Below are 19,401 nucleotides of genomic sequence, written 5' to 3' on the forward strand. Positions count from 1 at the left end.
AGGGAGTACTGCCCCAGTTTCATTCTCACACCACGGCAAAGATGAGTGATATAGCTATTAATGTCAGTGGTATTGTAACACTGCCAAAATTGCTAAAATAGAACCATGATCCAAGGCCTGAAGGCATCACTATCAGATTCTACACCAAATTTATGGTTGAGTTAGCCCTTCTTTTACCCTAAACATATAATAGATCCTTCAGAGAGAAAACCACGTCCAGTACTTAAAAGAAAGCAGAGGTCATATCTACCTACAAGAAATGTATAACCCAATATCCTTGACATACATTCTTCTTCTTCTTGTTTTGAATGGGCTTACTTTGGACCACACTTCTTCAACTGTTGGACTTTGATCTTTCCCCAGTACTGTCCCATCTTCTGCCAACATAACTCCTTCATTTCCTCTGTCCAGGGAGGAATTTACCTTTGGGGCTCTTCTTGAAATTCTCAGGCTTCCTTCATGTACGTCTCACAGACTGTCTGTCCTGGAGATCAGTTATTCCCAGTTCTCTAATGTGCTTTTCTGTTTCTGTTAGCCAAGCGGTGTGAACCTTCTTGTTTTGCCAGAAGATGAACAGACAGTTGGTCAATCTGTTTGGAGCCAATCTTCCAGCAGGGCTATAGAAAGCTACTCCTATTTTTCTTGCAGTCAGAGAACCTCTGAGTATGTTCATAGAGCTCCAAGTTATGTTGCCTTCTGAGTCCCCATCTTCTTGTACTGGGTCTAGGATCTTCCTGAGGATTCTCCTCCCTCTGACTTTCAATTTATCCATCAGATCTCTATGGTGTGTGGAAAGACTTTCCATGGCATACAGGGCTTCTGGTCGTGTGACTGATGTGTAGTGCTTAAGTTTCACATTGTGACAGGCATTTTTTGTTGTACGTGTTCATAGTCAGTCGATAGGCTAGTTCCAACTTGTTGACTCTCATGGATAATGATGTTTTTTCTGATAAGTTGGGTTCAATCCATTCGTCGAGATACTTAAACTTCTCAGTCCTTTTCATGTTTCCCTGGTCTAGTAACATCTCTCTGTTGATGTTGGTGAAGAACTGTGCTTTCTCCAGCAACACTTGAAGACCCAATACCTACTTTCGCTGTTTTCTGTGGCAATTTACCCGCATTGTTGGCATTTAAAGAGAGTCAGCAATCAGTGCCATGTCATCTGCAAAAGCCAGGCAATCTACAAACAGTCCTTCATTCTCCCAGTCCAGGTAGACACCACTCTAAACACCCACATTGATCAGTTCCTTCATCCATTCTCTCACAACCTTTTCAAGGACATGTTGAAGAGAAGTGGGGAGAGTCCATCCCCTTGTCTCACTCCAGTTTTTATCTTGAAGCTTTTTGAGATCTCATTTCTAAATTTGCCCTTGGAATGGGTGTTGGTCAAGGTTTCTAGAATGAGTCTCCAGGAACTCCTAGTTGCTGCAGTATTTTGTTAAGCGTTTCTCTATCAACAGAGTCATAGGCCTTACGGAAATCAAGAAAGGTGATGACCACCTTGTGGTTTCTCATCTTGGAGTATGCCAGTACAGTTTTAAAGTTGAGGATCTGTTCAGCACAGGATCAGGTCTTCCTGAAGCCTCCCTGATTTCTCCCAGTTGACAATCCAGGTGATCTTCTGCTCTTGTCAGTAACGCCTTGGAGAGAATCTTGTATGTCACTGGGACAAGAGAAATTCCACGTGAGTTGTTCAGATCAGTAAAATCTCCCTTTTTGTGAAGCAGATGGATCAGAGCCATGTTCCAGTCAGGTGGTAATTTCTTTGTTTACCAAATATCCTGGATGATCTTGGTGAGCTTGCCCACAGTATTGCTTCCAGCACATTTCCAGAGTTCAGCAATGATAGAGTCCACTCCTGCTGCTTCTTTATTCTTTAGAAGTTGAATGACTTGTCGACCTTCTTCCAATGTCCGGGTTTGATGTAGTTTGTTTGTAGTTGAAGTCTTCACTGGGTGGATCACCACTGAGTAGGTTTTTAAAGTACTGAGCTAATAGCTGGCAGTTGTCCTTGTCATTAAAAACCAGTTTGCCCTGCGACTCTCTAAAGTGGAGGCTTGGTGGATTGTACTTTCTAAGTGTCTGCTTGAAGGTTCCGTAGAAACCTCTGGAGTTATTCTTAGCAAAGTTCTCCTCAATTTGAGTTGGTTGGTTTTGTGTAAAGGTCTGTTTGGTTCCTTGAATTATCTTAGCTGTAAGCCTTCTTTCTTCCACAAAGTTCTCCCAATTTTTCTTGGTTTTCTTACAATCCCACTTCCCTCAGTGTGTCTGTCTTTGGGCTATTGCATCGTCACAATCTTCATTCCACCATGGATGCTTCCTTCTTCTCGTCAGGGTGAGTTCATTGGGCGTCTTCACAAAAGTCTCCTTCAGTTGGTCCCCCCTGTTGAAATCTGTCTCTGACTTACTTCTCATCTGTGAATCTGGTTTCCTGTACTGCTGTCAGTACTATATTGTGTTGTGTTTGTGAATCAGCCAGGTGTTTCAATTTAACCACTTAGAGCAGTGAATTAGGGTTAAATGTTGCAAAGAAGCTTTGCCATCTCAGTCTGAGTTTATGTCTGGTGATTTCCGGATGCTCTGACTCATCCTCAAGGCATGTTGGTGTGGACTCCCCACAATCCCAACGTCCACTAATGTCACCTTGAGTGATCGTGGATTGGTTACCACCTGGGGTAGTGCATTCAGCAAAATTTCCCTCCATGCTCAGTTGACGATTATTCTTCTTGGGAGAGTAGCAAACCACTGTCCAAGATACTACCAAAGTTGTTAGATTGAGAGGCTTATTATTGGGGTTGTCACCCCTAGACAGGTTGTCTTCACTATGGCTAAGGAGCCCTGTCCACCCCACTCTCTACTTATGAAAAGAGATGGTAGCAAAAATGACAAGGCAGGGACAGAATGAGGACAGGAAAATGGGGACAGATAGGACATACATTCATTGTAGAAACTTAGGACATACTCTGAGCTCAAATGTAATAAGCTATCTCAAGCAGAATAACCTCCTCCATGCCTACCAGCATGCATTCCGAAAACAATGATCATGTGAAACTCAAGTTGTACTTTTCTCACATGACATCCTGAAAGCTATGTTTCAAGGCAGTCAGACAGCTGCACTATTTCTTGACTTCCAAAAAGCATTTGACTCAGTACCACTCCTACACTTATTATCAAAAGTTGTAATATCACCATACGATCATATTTGGTACCAAGCAAACTTTGTGACAGAACTGAGGATTTTTGATAGGGAGAACGCAGCAAGTTATATGGGATGGAGGGTCATCAACAGATGCAGAAGTGACTTTGGTTGTGCCCCAGGGAATTGTGTTGGGACACTTGTTGTTCATGTTCTATGTTAATGATTGTATATTAATGACCTCGTGGACAGTATTAATAACAGTGGCATAGCGTGGTTGTAAAGGTTGGGGAGACTCTGCAGTTATTATCGGGAGACAAAATAATACAATAAACAATAATTTAAACAAACGAAACAAAATGCATCAAACAAAACAACAACAACAACTACTACTACTACTACTACTACTACTACTACCACCACCACTGCCACTACCACTACCAATACCACTACCACTAATAATAATTATAATAACTAACAACTAACTTGTTTGAGAAATGATGGCAAATTTGGAGAACTCCAGCAGCAAGAGAAGAAGCATATATTTTCTTGTACACAAGTGCAAGTCTATAACTGAGTCTACAAAGATCTGATCACTGGATAGCTCTCCAAGTAGTGTCTTTTCTGTTGCTAACGAGCTCAGACACGACAGCCGGGTGTTGAACATTGAATTCCTTAAATAATTCTTCACTCATTTAAGAGTACTCATGCTTCACTCACTGCTTGCTTTAGTTGCAGGTAGGGTCAGAACCAAACACAGGAACTTCATTGTTTCTTCATAAACAGAGTCTAAATCATTGTTGACAATGTACTTTCAGAAGATCCTTGGAGATAAGCATTTTTTCTCATCAGCCTATATGTTACACAGTTCATTTTCAAGTTGGTCTTGTTTGAAAAAAGGGCACTGTTCTAATAACAGAAGCAGTTTCAACTTTGGGAATTCTTTTTGATATTTCGGGAAACACTTCATTCAAAAGTTCAATAAACTGAATTTGGGGTAAGTTTTGAAATCTTCTTTGCATCTGAACAATTTGCAAATCCAGTGTCTTGTAAGTTTGGGCCCTCAGAGATGTCTTTTGACTGTCACAGAATGATAAGTTGCCATTCAAACACAAGCTGCATTTAATCCATTCACCAACGAATGTTTCCCTTCTTAATTGTCATAAGTTTCTCAAAAAAAGAGTTGATCAACATAAACAAAGCATGCTCAGTAGAAGCAAAGCAAGTAGACAAACGTAGGATTGCCCATCCGTCGTTTCATTCCCACAGCACAGCTCAAGGATTCTGGGTCCCACTGAGGGTCTCTATAATCAATTATATAATTAAAAACACTATATGGCTCTGTGAAATGACTAGATATTGTTGAAACTGCCTTGGGACGAACGTTCCAGTGAATATTTGCTTGCATGTGGCAGTTTAAATCCTTTCTCAGTTAGCAATACAGTTTGTTTTGATGATCTGCTGAAAAACGAATGGAATGCAGTAAGATCACTTACAAACATGCGTAATTGTCATACGATTTTGGAGGCATGTAATAGCACCAAATTCAGTTTGTGTGCATAACAATGAATAAAACAGTGCATAGGGACAGTATTGCTTCACCAATTGTTGTAGTCTTCTTTCTCTGCCAACCATTACTGAAGTGCCATCATATGTTTGACTAACCACTTTTCCTTCCACATTCCATTCCTTCAATACTGCATGAATAATGTTTGATAAACCTTCAGCAGTTTTATATCCAGAAACATTGTAAAATCCAACAAATCTTTCCTCAATTTTGTCTGCAATACAGTATCTGAATATTATACTCATTTGACTCTTGCATGGCACATCTAATGTTTCATCAGCCTGAATCGAAATGAAATTGCAGTTCTGAATTTCAGCTTTTATTTTCTCATTAACTGCCAGAGTTATCATTTCTATTAGATCATTCTGCATATCTGGAGAAGTTCCTTTAAAGGTGACAGATGGTCTCAGATTAACTGCTCTCCTTGAGCTAGTAAATCCAACAATTCCAGATAGTTACTTTTATTGATGGAGGATTCGTCTTCTCGATAGCCACAAAAGGCTACCTCTTGTTTACAAAAAAATACAACTGCCTAAATAAGACAAGTCAATACTCTCCTGTTGGATGCAGCTTGTTCATTGTATTTTATTGCTATCACATGAGCGGCTTCAGAAAGGGCATGCTCAATTCTACTTTTGCCCAACAATTGAAATGATTCTTTGTTCTGTCGGTGAGGTTTTGATATCTGAGGCTTCTGTACTTTCCTTTCGAAGTACGTGCATTTTTGTTTGGCTTCACTTAAAATTACACTGAGTATAAAAGTAGGTCGTTTGTCCTTCAATTCACACTTTTTTTTCGTATGTTAATGTAGAAAAAGGCATTTTTAATAAAAATTCTATAAGATGTTCAGTTGCTGGATCACTTATGTTGGTGGAACAACGAAAATATGCACTAAAATCATACAAAGAATGACTATGAACACAAACCACATGACTGTTCACTTCTGTGTTAAAAGCCAGCATGGAAGCAGCAGAGACTAGTCTCAATACCTGCTAGCAAATGCAGCGTACCAGCCTTCGTAGAAGAGGGGAGCCAAGAACGCCACTAAAGCACAGGGGCACAAGCCAGCTAAGGGAAGGGAGGCAGAGACTGAGAGCAGTTGAGTCTCAAGCAGGCAGACACACCAATACTCAGGGTGCGGCACAGACTACAAGACTGATGTCTTCATACATTTAGAAAGTTGTTTATATTTTTGTTACGAATTAATATTGCATCTTTTTTAAGCACGAATACAGGGGAGACTAAGTCTCAAAGCCTCCTCTCACACAATGCCAATGATTGATATAATCTCTGACTTCTTGCAGATGATGCAGTTATCCATAATGAAGTACTGTCTGAAAGGAGCTACACATGTATTTAATTGGATCTTGGTAAGATTTCAAAGTGGTGCAAATACTGTCAATTTGCTTTAAATAAGTGAGCGCTTTACAAAATGAAAATACATAGTATCCTATGACTCTAATATCAGTGAGTCAGAGCTGGAATCTATCAACACTCAGTAACAGGTTTATACACTCAGTAATAGGTTTATGGGTAGAATATTAGGTACCATCAGTCTACAAAGGAGACTGCTTCCAAATCACTTGTGCGACCCATCCTAGAATATTGTTCAAGTATGTAGAACCCGTGCCAAATGGTACTGACAGGGGATATTGAACATATACAGAGAAGTGCAGCATGAATGGTTAGAGGTTTATCAAACCCATGGGAGACTGTAATAGAGATGATGATGACAAAACTGAATTGGTAGGCACACAAAGATAGATGCAAACTGTCCTGAAAATCCTACTTACCATGTTCCAAGAACCAGCTTTAATTAATCACTCTAGTAACATACTACACCCCCCAACTTATCGCTCCCATAGGGATCACGAAGACAAGATTAAATTACAGTGAACACCCTATTTTAAGTTTCTGTGTGGTCCACACATAAAAAATGCCAAATTGAGGAAAATTCAGGATTGAGGAATTCGTTAAAACCCCCAAAATACGAACAAAGACATTGGAATTTGCATACATGATTCAAAATCGTAATCCTCTCCAATACATTATATCAAATCTGTGTACGCGAAGGAAATTAAATGTACAATACAATAAATTGTGGTAATGAGTGTCATCAGTTCTTAAAAATCACAAATATGTACCAGCAAATAAAATCTAGTCAAAAACTTGAAATTGGTATCTGGGTAAACGGTAATCAAGCCATTTTTTGACATGGTATGACCATAAATTGTGTGTCAAAACAAGTGTTCTTGAAAGATCTTTCCTTTGTGATCACCCAGAAAACTGGAAAAATTGATGAAAATGATGAATTAAAATGAAAGCTTTGAAGCATAGTGAAAGGCGTCAGAACCTAATATGTGTGTGTGTGTGTGTGTGTGTGTGTGTGTGTGTGTACGTGCGCCTCTCGATGAGAGAGACATGAAAAAGTGAGTTTGCTTCCCAAATGACATTACAAGTTTATTAGAAGTCAGCTCAGTGAATTTCTGTACACTGTGTAAAATTAAAATTTAAAGGAAAGCTCAGGCACCACAGCTTCGCTTTATGCCTCCTATCACTGCTGACAATCCTTATGAGCTACAGTGTGTGGTGAAAAGTAAATATGTGAATATGTGAGTAGTGTATGTAGTTGTTGCAACTGTATTGTATCAGATTTGAACACAAAAGTCTTTAAAATGTGCTATCACAAAACTCATGTTCTATTTCCAGGTGACGATCTCTCCCGAACCACATTACCTGCATGAAAAGTATATTTTCAGAATGTAAATAAGTTATACACAACTGCAACCAGTCACTTTTTTCAATAATAATGCTTTATTACATTAACCAGTTTTCAAACCCTTTCAGGTTCATCTTCAGATGATTTTGGGAGGATCCGGGAAGTTACATCATTATTGGTAGTAGCATAATGCTGGGTGCTGGTTCTATGGCAGAAAGATGGGTCACACTTTAATGTATCGCCATGACTATAGCTTATCTGTCGATACGGATGTAAATTTAGTTTTTACTTACTGCGACAGTGTAGGCGGCTTTTTTCGTACCTGTCTGCCTCCATTTTGATGTCCAGAACACTTTCACACGAACTGTATTAGTTCACACTTTAACAGTGACACTTTACCAGCATCCAGCATGCGCTTTACAACTGTTGCTTATGACAAAGATCTTGACAGAGAGATATGGCATAAGCCTACTTTGTACAGAGATGTAATTTGTTGTTCTTTACATGTGTTAAAGTCGATATAAGGGCAAGTTTTTTTATCAGAATGGCGATAACATGAGAGCACTAGATAAAATAATAATAAATTACTACAAGAACAGATTTCAGGTGATCTGATATGTTATTTCTACTTGTATGTTACAGGCAGTCTTTTTTTTAGCAATTATCATGTTTGGCATTAACTTGAATCCCAAGGAATCAATAATACAGAGTTATTGTATCTGCAGTGAGGTGCAGCTGTCTGTATGACTAGGACCTGTATATTTAAATTAATAACAAATCTTCAGATGAACTGTTGGCTTATTTCTGTTGTTACGTTAACGTGATCTGGAGTATTATCAAGAGCAGATTCTGTTTATTTTAGCTAAAGGTATATGTATAAGAGGAGGAGGAGGAGATTAGTGTTTAACGTCCCGTCGACAACGAGGTCATTAGAGACGGAGCGCAAGCTCGGGTGAGGGAAGGATGGGGAAGGAAATCGGCCGTGCCCTTTCAAAGGAACCATCCCGGCATTTGCCTGAAGCAATTTAGGGAAATCACGGAAAACCTAAATCAGGATGGCCGGAGACGGGATTGAACCGTCGTCCTCCCGAATGCGAGTCCAGTGTGCTAACCACTGCGCCACCTCGCTCGGTAGATATGTATAAGAGTTAATGTGATTGTAATGGATTAAAGCTGTTTGAATGGCTGTACATTTAATATTTTAAAAATCATGAACACATAGCGTTTGTAATAAAGCTGCTTTATTACAAACGCTATGTTGATGACACACTCATTCTGTTCAATGGAGCAAGAGAAGAAATAGATAATCTAGCCAACGAACTTAATAAAATACACAATAAAATCCAATTCACAGTAGAACATGAAACACCAGAAGGTATTAACTATTTTGATCTAACAATCTCAAATAAAAATCAGAAGCATAAATTTCAAATTTTCAGATAGCCAACAACCACCAATGTTACCATACACAAATCCTCTTGCCATCCAGATCAACATAAAAAAGCATTCTTCAGAATAATGGTTAATCGCATGCTTAAAATCCCAATGGACACAAATGAAAGACAAAAAGAAACAGAAATTATTAAATCAATTGCTTCCACCAATGGGTACAACCCTGCAATAATAGATAAACTAATCCATACAGCAAAACTAAATCAACCAACTGCTGAACAACCATCCACTAACAAGAAAACCACATTTGTTAGCCTGCCTTTCCTAGGGAAGATTTCTCACAAAATTGCCAACCTCTTCAAGACATACAACATAAAAATAAGTTTCTTCACCAACAACAAAGTACAAAATAAAATCATTCACAGCACCAAAACCACTATACAAAAATATCAAAAGTCAGGTGTGTGCAAGCTCACTTGCAACTCATGTCCCAGCTTCTACATTGGACAAACAGGTAAAAGCTTCACAACAAGATTTAAAGAACACTCCGTCTTAACAACCTGAACAAGTCCAGCTTTGCCTCACATCTTGCCCAACACAATCATTCTGCAAACAAGATAGAACAGAATCTCCAAATACTACATTTTGCCAACAAAGGCACAATACTTGACCTTCTTGAAGAAATTGAAATATTTATCTACACAAATACAGCACCTGACTACCTACTCAATGATCAAATTGAACTGAGAAACAAATTTTTCCTTCAGAACTTTGAAGCTCTACTAGTTCAAAAGAAGTAACCACTCAACGAACCCTACACCGGCTCCCCAACCTCCCCCCCCCCCCCCCAATGACCCACCCCCTCCCCTCTCCATACATCCTAACCACACAAGTCTCAATGTAATATACAATCACAGAATAAGACATGTACCATATCTCTAAATGTTAAAGCCCTCCATTGCTAACATAAATCAGTGCTTTATACATATTAATTCTAGCTGGAACAAACAGAAGCTGCCAGAAGTGCCAGATCACTCTAATGTTAGAATAAAAATAAGTCAACAGTTAAAGAATTTTTGTTCATGATTTTTAAAATATTAAATGTACAGCCATTCAAACAGCTTTAATCCATTACAATCACTTTAACTCTTATACATATACCTTTAGCTAAAATAAACAGAATCTGCTCTTGATAATACTCCAGATCACGTTAACATAACAACAGAAATAAGCCAACAGTTCATCTGAAGATTTGTTATTAATTTAAATATACAGGTCCTAGTCATACAGACAGCTGCACCTCACTGCAGATACAATAACTCTGTATTATTGATTCTTTGGGATTCATGTTAATGCCAAACATGATAATTGCTAAAAAAAAGACTGCCTGTAACATACAAGTAGAAATAACATATCAGATCACCTGAAATCTGTTCTTGTAGTAATTTATTATTATTTTATCTAGTGCTCTCATGTTATCGCCATTCTGATAAAAAAACTTGCCCTTATATCGACTTTAACACATGTAAAGAACAACAAATTACATCTCTGTACAAAGTAGGCTTATGCCATATCTCTCTGTCAAGATCTTTGTCATAAGCAACAGTTGTAAAGCGCATGCTGGATGCTGGTAAAGTGTCACTGTTAAAGTGTGAACTAATACAGTTCGTGTGAAAGTGTTCTGGACATCAAAATGGAGGCAGACAGATACGAAAAAAGCCGCCTACACTGTCGCAGTAAGTAAAAACTAAATTTACATCCGTATCGACAGATAAGCTATAGTCATGGCGATACATTAAAGTGTGACCCATCTTTCTGCCATAGAACCAGCACCAAGCATTATGCTACTACCAATAATGATGTAACTTCCCGGATCCTCCCAAAATCATCTGAAGATGAACCTGAAAGGGTTTGAAAACTGGTTAATGTAATAAAGCATTATTATTGAAAAAAGTGACTGGTTGCAGTTGTGTATAACTTATTTACATTAATATACAGTCACGGTTCTAAGATATCCGTAATGGATAAGCATAATATTTTCAGAACTTCACAAAATGCTTTCACCCTTACTTGCACTCCTGCCATTAAAGGGCCACTCCCTCTCTCCACACATCCAGCAGGCAAGCTCATTTTACGTGTTTTTGTGTGGTGTGGGGGCTGCGCTAGCTGTTGGGTGACATAACTAGTCCCTTTGAATAAGAGCTCACTTGCCACCAATGGCCAATGTTTACTTGATTCTGACAAAGCATATTCCTTGAGATTTAGTGTTTGTATTTAAACGGTTGATGATTGGTCTTGTCGCTGAATACAGTACATCAGAAATACATGCAAACGAGACTGAGTTATAAGTGGCACAAGGTAAGTTGGTGGCTGGGCCCCTTCATCACATATTGGCTCGGTCCAGTACACTTCACAGCAACTGTCCTGTTTTTCCATTGCAGCTGCACCTAGCAGTAGTTGTATCATAAGTGTGCTGTGCAACTTTTGTTGTCAATGCCAATCATGGATTATGTCAGCATTTCTTCTCTCATGTTTCCCCTCTCTGCAATGACCAAAAATATTCCCCTAACTCTGCCACCACCCGCAGTGCCAACCATCTGTCTTTTGTGCCACTTATGCCTCATTCAGTCACATCAAATGTCAATAGGAAGAAAATGGGACAAAGTCAAGTGAGACACTGAGTAAAAACAAAGAATTGAGGAAAACGTTACTAGGAAGAACAGTAAGATTGGCGAATTTTTAGCAATGACTTTATGGGTTTTTCACAGGGGCTACAAATTTATGGTGAAGAATCATGACAACTGTTATAGAGGAGAACATAAAATCAAAGTTCCACTGTAATTACAACACACACAGAGGCATTTAAACAGTTATTCTTCCTGCACTCCTTATGTGACTGGAACAGGAATAAGCTCTACTAACTGGTATAGTAGAACGTACCCTCTCCCATACACTTCACAGTGTTTGCACAGCACTTGTGTACATGATGATTCCCTACCACAGCAGACAAAAATAAATTTACAGCACCTGTATTTAGAACAAGAAGCATGAAATGAGTTTGGAAAAAGAAACCACCACCAAATCTGATACATCCATCATCCAAAGTGGAAATTAAATGGAGTATTTTGACAATAGCATAAACCAAAGACAAGTGGTGACAAAGCTACTGTAAAAACTATTACATACTTCGCGCATTCTAAGGGAAAAATACAGATCAATAATTCTGGGTGGCATCACGCCTGCAAAAAGCATGTACATTTGTTCGTCTGAGAAGCAACGTCTTGGTAAGCAATTTTTCTGCCATTGTTGTTGTGGTCTTCAGTCCTGAGACTGGTTTGATGCAGCTTTCCATGCTACTCTATCCTGTGCAAGTTTCTTCATCTCCCAGTACCTACTGCAGCCTACATCCTTCTGAATCTGCTTAGTGTATTCATCTCTTGGCCTCCCTCTACGATTTTTACCCTCCACGCTGCCCTCCAGTACTAAATTGGTGATCCCTTGAAGCCTCAAAACATGTCCAACCAACCGATCCCTTCTTCTAGTCAAGTTGTGCCACAAACTCCTCTTCTCCCAAATTCTATTCAATACCTCCTCATTAATTATGTGATCTACACATCTAACCTTCAGCATTCTTCTGTAGCACCACATTTCGAAAGCTTCTATTCTCTTCTTGTCTAAACTATACTCGATGTTAACATTTCTCTTCTTCAGAAACGCTTTCCTTGCCATTGCCAATCTACACTTTATATCCTCTCTACTTCGACCATTATCAGTTATTTTGCTCCCCAAATAGCAAAACTCCTTTACTACTTTAAGTGTCTCATTTCCTAATCTAATTCCCTCAGCATCACCCGACTTAGTTCGACTACATTCCATTATCCTCGTTTTGCTTTTGTTGATGTTCATCTTATATCCTCATTTCAAGACACTGTCCAATCTGTTCAACTGCTCTTCCAAGTCCTTTGCTGTCTCTGACAGAATTACAATGTCATCGGTGAACCTCAAAGTTTTAATTTCTTCTCCGTGGATTTAATACCTACTCCGAACTTTTCTTTTGTTTCCTTTACTGCTTGCTCAATATACAGATTGAATAGCATCGAGGAGAGGCTACAACCCTGTCTCACTCACTTCCCAAACACTGCTTCCCTTTCATGTCTCTCGACTCTTATAAATGCCATCTGCTTTCTGTACAAATTGTAAATAGCCTTTCACTCCCTGTATTTTACCCCTGCCACCTTCAGAGTTTGAAAGAGAGTATTCTAGCCAACACTGTCAAAAGCTTTCTCTAAGTCTACAAATGCTGGAAACATAGGTTTGCCTTTCCTTGATCTTTCTTCTAAGATAAATCGTAGAGTCAGTATTGCCTCACGTGTTCCAACATTTCTACGGAATCAAAACTGATCTTCCCCGAGGTTGGCTTCTACCAGTTTTTCCATTCGGCTGTAAAGAATTCGCGTTAGTATTTTGCAGCTGTGACTTATTAAACTGATAGTTCGGTAATTTTCACATCTGTCAACAACTGCTTTCTTCAGGATTGGAATTATTATATTCTTCTTGAAATCTGAGGGAATTTCACCTGTCTCATACATCTTGTTCACCAGATGGTAGAGTTTGGTCAGGACTGGCTCTCCCAAGGCTGTCAGTAGTTCTAATGGAATGTTGTCTACTCCCGGGGCCTTGTTTCGACTTAGGTCCTTCAGTGCTCTGTCAAACTCTTCACGCAGTATCTTATCTCCCATTTCATCTTCATCTACGTCCTCTTCAATTTCCATAATATTGTCCTCAAGTACATCGCCCTTGTATAGACCATCTATATACTCCTTCCACCTTTCTGCTTTCCCTTCTTTGCATAGAACAGGGTTTCCATCTGAGCTCTTGATATTCATGCAAGTGGTTCTCTTTTCTCGAAAGGTCTCTTTAATTTTCCTGTAGGCAGAATCTATGTTACCCCTTGTGAGATAAGCCTCTACATCCTTACATTTGTCCTCTAGCCATCCCTGCTTAGCCATTTTGCACTTCCTGTAGATCTCATTTTTGAGACACTTGTATTCCTTTTTGCCTGCTTCACTTACTGCATTTTTGTATTTTATCCTTTCATCAGTTAAATTCAGTATCTCTTCTGTTACCCAAGGATTTCTACTAGCCCTCGTCTTTTTACCTACTTGATCCTCTGCTGCCTTCACTATTTTATTCCTCAAAGCTACCCATTCTTCTTCTGTATTTCTTTCCCCCATTCCTGTCAATTGTTCCCTTATGCTCTCCCTGAAACTCTGTACAACCTCTGGTTTAGTCAGTTTATCAAGGTCCCATCTCCTTAAATTCCCACCTTTTTGCAGTTTCTTCAGTTTTAATCTACAGTTCATAACCAATAGATTGTGGTCAGAGTCCCCATCTGCCCCTGGAAATGTCTTACAATTTAAAATCTGGTTCCTAAATCTCTGTCTTACCATTATATAATCTATCTGATACCTTCTAATATCTCCAGGATTCTTCCATGTATACAACCTTCTTTTATGTTCTTGAACCAAGTGTTAACTATGATTAAGTTATGCTCTGTGCAACATTTTACCAGGCGGCTTCCTCTTTCGGTTCTTAGTGCCAATCCATATTCACCTACTACGTTTCCTTCTCTTCCTTTTCCTAATGTCGAATTCCAGTCACCCATGACTATTAAATTTTCGTCTCCCTTCACTACCTGAATAATTTCTTTTATCTCACCATACATTTCATCAATTTCTTCATCATTCCACAAGATTTCGGGATTGCAGCCGGATCTCATTGATTTATTTCCATGATATTTCGGCTGACAACCTTACAGCCATCTTCAGGCGAGTGTTTGACACTGGAGATTGCTAGTACAAGTCGCTCTATTTATACGTAAAAGAGCCGCAAGACGCGCATGCGCAAGTTACCGTTGCATGCGCGCCACCTGTCAATTCCAATGCCCTCTACAATATTACTGCATCTATGGAGCGCAAACGAATGCGTGAAACAAGTAAAACATGCACGCAGACATGTCCAAAACAATAAAATGCAAAATTTCAATATTAAAATTAAAATTACTTGTTGCTCGACATGTCAGAAGCCATAAAAAGTTTTCTTTTGGTTGATATTAAAGAAATCAACGGGTCCCAGGCCTTATTCAATTGAAAGCCGACGTCACGATTAATGAGATTTTCCGCCAAATGTATTTCCACGGATTCCTTAACAACTGAATCCCAGAAGGATCTCGATGGGGCCAAGATTTTCATGGCAGAATAATCCATAGTATGTCCTGTGGAAATACAATGTTCGGCTATGGCAGACTTACTGGGCTGTAAAAACTTTTTAGGGCCTCTGACATGTCGAGCGACAAGTAATTTTAATTTTAATATTGAAATTTTCCATTTTATTGTTTTGGACACGTCTGCGTGCATGTTTTACTTGTTTCACGCATTCGTTTGCGCTACATAGATGCAGTAATATTGTAGAGGGCCTTGGAATCGACAGGTGGCGCGCGTGCAACGGTAACTTGCGCATGCGCGTCTTGCGGCACTTTTACGTATAAATAGAGCAACTTGCACTAGCAATCTCCAGTGTCAAACACTCGCCTGAAGATGGCTGTAAGGTTGTCAGCTGAAATATCATGGAAATAAATCAATGAGATCCGGCTGCAATCCCGAAATCTTGTGGAATATTCGATACACCGGGAAAACTTCAAGAGTCACAATTTCTTCATCATCTGCAGAGCTAGTTGGCATATAAACTTGTACTACTGTAATAGGTGTGGGTGTCGTGTCTATCTTGGCCACAATAATGCGTTCACTATGCTGTTTGTAGTAGCTTACCTGCACTCCTATTTTTTTATTCATTATTAAACCTACTAATGCATTACCCCTATTCGATTTTGTATTTATAACCCTGTATTCACCTGACCGTAAGTCTTGTTCCTCCTTCCACCGAACTTCACTAATTCCCACTATATCTAACTTTAACCTATCCATTTCCCTTTTTAAATTTTCTAACCTACCTGCCCGATTAAGGGATCTGACATTCCACGCTCCGATCCATAGAACGCCAGTTTTCTTTCTCCTGATAACGACGTCGTCTTGAGTAGTCCCCGCCCGGAGATCCGAATGGGAGACTATTTTACCTTCAGAATATTTTACCCAAGGGGACGCCATCATCATTTAATCATACAGTAAAGCTGCATGCCCTTGGGAAAAATTACGTATAACCATTCCATAAGTTTGTAAAATGTTATTCAATTTATACACATTTTCTTGTAAAGAACTTTCACTGTCTGCTAGGAAAACTTTGTCATCTGCAAATACAATACTGTTAGTAAATTTGTTCCTTCTGAGATCAATCTACTTGGGGATTTTAGAACTCCATTTTTTAGGACTTATTTGATATATTTAACAGAAAGAATTGTTTACATTAAGTTTTATCTTCACTTCTTTCTTTGTGTCTATCCAAACCAATCATCTGTGGTACTTCTGTTTTAAATCATCAGCACCGCCACCACCACCACTGGTATCATTATCTGAAATGCCCATTCACCTAACCAAGGAGAGGTGATAAAGGAGGCAGTTTATTCCTGCATACGAGCAGCAATGAAATTTATGATCTTGGATGTCAAAAGTATTATAATGAATTCTACTGTAATTGATGAAAGTATGTGAATGCAGCTTGCCGCTAACTTGGTGTAATGTTTTGTCTGTACAGAGGTGTATCTGTCGCCTTTATTAGCCCTTCACTCTCACACATAAATCGGTACAATACAGTTAGGGCCTCCTGTTTTATCTTTTGGGCTTATCCGTGATAAGACAGGCAAACAATTATGCTAATTGAGGATTCTGAGTTTTTCTCGAGTTTCATTCGCTCTCTCTCTCACTCTCTCTCTCTCTCTCTCTCTCTCTGTCCTTTATCTGTGTACAGTTTTAAATCTATTATTTTATTTACGTGGAATCAGCCCAATAGAATCTCTGGTGGAGCCCTTCGTCTTAATATTCAGCGGCTGGTTTGCTGGAAAAGATCTTTACATTTGTTATTATTGTTAAGCGCTGCATTCAGCTGGGAAAAATCGATCGTTTGAACAATTCGTTCATTTTACGACAGATTTAGAATTTCAGATGTGGACGAAGCCTTTTTGGACGATTTTATCAAAACTCGGAGACTGCAGGCTCTCTTCGTCACAGCTGAAACTTCCCCACTAATTACAGGGCCAAGACAATCATCAATGATTCAGACAGAGAACTCATTCGTCATTCACTCTAGAATAAAAGGGTCACAAACCTTATTTCTGAGGAAAATAGTATATTCAATCCATCTCCATTACATGTTCCGTTTTCTGTTGATTCCAAGTCTTACGTAATTTTCGTTTACCGTTTTTCTCTATCCACCAATAACACGCTAGTGGCACAAACTTTACTAGCTCGTTTTAGCGAGAAGAAGAGCAAATATCTCTTTTAGCAACCCGACAATCTTCCGACAGATACTTCCGAAGCTGTACTCCCTCTCTCTCTATCTATAATAACCATGGAGAATACATCTATGTATCTCTGTTATTCCCAAGAATAATCTTACTAGCAAAATACCTTGGCGTCGACGGGCTGTCGGCGCATATATTACTGGAAATCCGATCAGATACTTTCTAAAAGTGAATAAATGTGGATGATTTGATTAACTATTATTAATTATTGCGTAGTAGAGGGTAAATTTCCGTGGGGAGATTACAGTATTTCAGTGTTTCTTTTGATATCCAAGGGTGTGGTTATGGTGGGACATGAAAATGCAGTTGTGTTTCCATTTACATAGTGAATTTTGCATCTGTACTGATGTGACAACATGACAATATTTCCCTTCAACTCTTGGTTTTAAACAGGTCATTGGCCCACTGCTCTCTCACTGGCAGCAGCTGAGACATACACTGTGGTTTCAGTTGCCTGAGACTGCGGTCGTGTGTGTGAGTTGCATTTGCCTTTGTGTGTGTGTGTGTGTGTGTGTGTGTGTGCGTGTGAGCGCACGCGCGCGAGCGAGCGTTGTGTCTCTACGTCTATTGTTGACAAAGGCCTTAATGGCCAAAAGTCTTTATTTATTTGTGACAGTCTTTTTTTGTGCCAATCTGTGACTCAGTATCTCCACTATACGGTGAACAGCAACTTTCCTTTTCATAATATTCTTACATTCCATCCTGAATTTTCCACTGTTTAACAAGTATTGATACTTTTGTGACATCTTTCTCCAATCAAAAAAGTTAACAATAATTTATTGTTAGAAAAGAACAGTATCTATGCAATGCAAGGAGGTTAGAGTAAGTTCTAAGCTCCTTAATCCTCAGTGACACCATAGACACAACAGCAGCCAGTATTAGTTCCATGTTATGTGGAAGACAAACAATAATTCGCTGTGGCACATGCTTGTCTCACACTATTTGTGTGTGTGAGTGTGTGTGTTTCAAAAACCTGTGGAAGACAGAATTAATTAATAATAATCCATTAAAATAAATCATAGTCAAATAAGACATTGCCTGTGACAGCACCAATGGCAGAAGTACAAATGCCAGTGTCAGCAATTTTGTAATACTACACAACCTTTCCAAATTCTTTAAAATAAAAATCTTCATGTGACCTCACTTGTCAAACCTTCAACTTTAAAGGTAAGATGACCCCGATAATAATTTATTACACAATATGAAGACACAGTTTAATTTGCAGGTGTAAGACCACCCCGTTTTTTGAATGATAAGTTTGTGAAAAAACTTCATTTACGATTGGGTAAACATGGTATTATTTCCACTTCCAGATTCATTGATTCCTGTTAGGGCTGTAAGACTCCGGGCAGTCTTATGCTCTCTTATTATAGCATACTATGTAATTTTCCAATTTGCTGTATCTGAACTACTGAAGCAAGCAGCTGTAAATTATTTTTCCAGCGCAATTCCTATTTTTGACCATTTAAGTTCATATCTACTTATATCACACTTGTTGAATATCAGTTAAGTGTAACTCATGAATCCGCATTTAATCTGAAGTATCAGAACGGCTTTCAAATCTAGCTTACACTAATTCTGTCTACCTCTGAGAGTTTATAACTTGCTTTTATTTACATACATATATTTGCTCTGCAGTTCAGCTTTCTTCAGAAGATCACCATATACTGAAATATAAGAAAACCCCTAGTTTATGTTGTCATGTGGCCCAGACTTAAAAAAACGCAAAACTGAGGAAAATGCAGAATTTAGGAAAATGTTAAAATCCTCCAAAATATGAGCAAAAACACTTGTAATTGGCGTATACAATTAAAAATTGCAGTCTTCTCCAATAGGTTGTTTAAAACGTGTCTGTTAATGAAATTAAATGTACAATACAATATTTATACATTAATTTGTGGTAATGAGTTTCATCAGGTCTTAGAAAATCACAAATGCAAAATTGGTATCTGGGTACAAGGTAATCGAACTGTTTTCCAATGTGCTATGACCACAAATTATATGTTTTGACATATCATCCTTTGCGCTCACGCAGAAAAAATGAAAAATTGATGAATATGTTGAATTAAACCAAAAACACCACAGCAGCTAAGTGGTTAAACCATAAGCATAAA

The sequence above is a fragment of the Schistocerca cancellata genome, chromosome 6 (assembly GCF_023864275.1).
Source record: "Schistocerca cancellata isolate TAMUIC-IGC-003103 chromosome 6, iqSchCanc2.1, whole genome shotgun sequence".
NCBI classification, from domain to species: Eukaryota; Metazoa; Arthropoda; class Insecta; order Orthoptera; family Acrididae; genus Schistocerca; species Schistocerca cancellata.